At 43.3% G+C, this 2,631-nt stretch overlaps 1 pseudogene; it reads right to left on the minus strand.

Moving 5' to 3' along the window:
* Window positions 1–1,067: 1,067 nt before the first annotated feature.
* Window positions 1,068–2,132, minus strand: LOC134807031 (olfactory receptor 7E24-like; annotated as a pseudogene).
* Between the last annotated feature and the right edge of the window lie 499 nt (window positions 2,133–2,631).

Raw genomic sequence — 2,631 nt, forward strand, 5'->3', positions numbered from 1 at the left:
GTGGCTGGGCGCGGTCACTCATGCCTGTAATCCCAGCACTTTGCGAGGCGGAAGCGGGCGGATCACCCGAGGTCCGGAGTTCAAGACCAGCCTGACCAATACGGAGAAACACTGTCTCTATTAACAATACAAAAAAAAAAAAAAATAGTCAGGCATGGTAGCGCATGCCTGTAATCCCAGCTACTTGGAAGGCTGAGACAGGAGAATTGCTTGAATATGGGAGGCAGAGGTTGCAGTGAGCCGAGACCGTGCCATTGAACTCCAGCCTGGGCAACAAGAGTGAGAATCTGACTCAAAAAAAAAAAGGAAAAGAAAGATATAGAAAATGCGAAATGGTAAGAAAAAACAGCATAATAAATATTTGTATGGTGTTGATGGACAATGCATTTGAAGATAATATTTGAAGAAATCATATTACAATTAATTTCTGTTCTAACTCATTGGAGCTGGATGCCTCTAAAAACTTCGTCATTGGAACCACCTCTGGTGTTTAAAAGAAAAAAAAAAAATCCACACACTCACACAGGTGCAAGGAAATCAGAATCTCAGGTATTGAGACCCAGGCCTCATCATCTGTAAGCTCCCCAGGTGATTTGACTCAAAGCCAAGTTTGAGGAACGGCGACATGGATCTCTCCACAGAACCTGCCTAAATAGATTCTCTAGAAGCAGTTTATAAAGAAATTCCACATGAACTGTGGAAGAGGATATGAGTTTGATGTACAGTATGTCCTCACTTAACATCTTTGAAAGTCTCTCGGAAAATTCAACTTGAAGCAAAATTATATATAGTGAAACCACTTATTTTTCATCAACAGTATAACTACACAACTTTGAACAACCAGTAGTGTTGGAGGACCTCCTGTACATTGTTTCCATAAAGTCAGTTTTCAGGGAATTCCAAAACGAAGTGAGGACTTCGTGTATATAAAAAGATGGTTGTGATTCCACCTGGATGACAGGCTTATTGCTCAGAAACTAAAAGAGGCCGCCTAGGTATAGAGGATTCTGTCATGAAGTTTCTGCTAAACCAAGGATCCCAGAATCCTCACCCATTCCAGTTAAAGGCATAATGAAGAAAGCAATATTCACAAAGGAAATGCGGAAAGGAATAAAAGCCATCAAGCCACAAGAAGAATGTGACTAAGGGGCAGGATTTGCAGATGTAGGGATTTAATGTGGTTGCCCTTTCTCACCCACACAAGAAAAAGGATGGAACAGATCATGAGATTCCACTGTTCTGCTGCGCAGCCTCCACAGGGCGCTTTGTATGTCCCTGTTTCTCAGGCTGTAGATGAAAAGGTTCAGCATGGGGGTGACCACAGCATACAACACTGACGCCACCACACCATTCCTGGGGAGTGGTGACAGAGCTGAAGCCAGGTACATGCCAATGCCTGTTCCTTAAAACCAGCAAACAACTGCTAGGTGAGAGCCACAGGTGGAGAAAGCTTTATACTTCCCATCTGACGATGAAATCCTTAGAATGGAGGGGCCAAATTTATAGTAAGACAAAAAGATCCCTGAAATGGGAAGAAAACCAAACACAGTACTATCGAAATATATGAATATGCTATTGATGACGCTGTCAGAACAGGCAAGGTTGAGAAGTTGAGAGGGGTCACAGACAAAATGAGAGATTTCCACAGTCTTGAAGATGGTGAATTGTAACACAATCCATCTGTGCAGCTGGGAATCCAACAGGCTAAGGAAAAAGGACACCAAAACGAACAAGACACAGAGGTGAGGATTCACGATGACTGGGTAGTGCAGAGGGCGACAGATGGCTACAAAGCCATCATAGGCCATCACAGTCAGGAGCATGCATTCTATACATGCAAAAAGGATCAAGAAAGACATCTGTGTCAGGCAGCCCGCGTGAGAGATGACTCTGCTATGCGACTGCATGTCCACAATCATCTTGGGAACCGTGGCCGAAGTGAACCCGATGTCAGCCCAGCACAGGTTGGAGAGGAAGAAGTACATGGGGGTGTGGAGGGGGGAGTCAGAGCTGACAGCCAGGATGCTGAGCAGGTTCCTCAGCACCATGACCAGATACATGGACAGGGACAGGGACAGCAAAGCGAGGACCGGCTGCAGTTCTGGATCCTCTGAATGTCCCAGGAGGAGGAATTATCAGACACCTGTGAGATTCCGTGGCTCTGTGTGTGTTGGACACCTTGAGAAGGAAAGAGGATTGCAAAATAAAAGATAAAAACCAGCCCTTAATGTTGGATGCAAGCAATTCACAAGGAACATCTTTACACTTGAAGACCATACACCACCAGCAATGTTTCTCAGTTGTGACAATTCCAAAAATCTCACAATTTTTACGTGATTTACTTTTTAGCTATACGAGGCTTTCTGTACATACTACTTTAGAGAAAATCCACGGAAGAATATTAGAAGACCAAAACGTCGTATATAACAAATCCATGATCTCAGTAAAATACGGCCTACTCTTTTCAGAAAAAATACAATGCAATGAAAATATCCTTCTCTCTTTCAGAAAAAGATCTCAGTCTAATTGAAAGAAATTAAGAAGCCGTGAAATACACTCTACTTTATTCTGACACCGTGCTACAACTTCCATTGATGTAGAATATGTAAAAGGACGACACGAGAGCTACGA

Source organism: Pan troglodytes, chromosome 8 (genome assembly GCF_028858775.2).
Source record: "Pan troglodytes isolate AG18354 chromosome 8, NHGRI_mPanTro3-v2.0_pri, whole genome shotgun sequence".
NCBI classification, from domain to species: Eukaryota; Metazoa; Chordata; class Mammalia; order Primates; family Hominidae; genus Pan; species Pan troglodytes.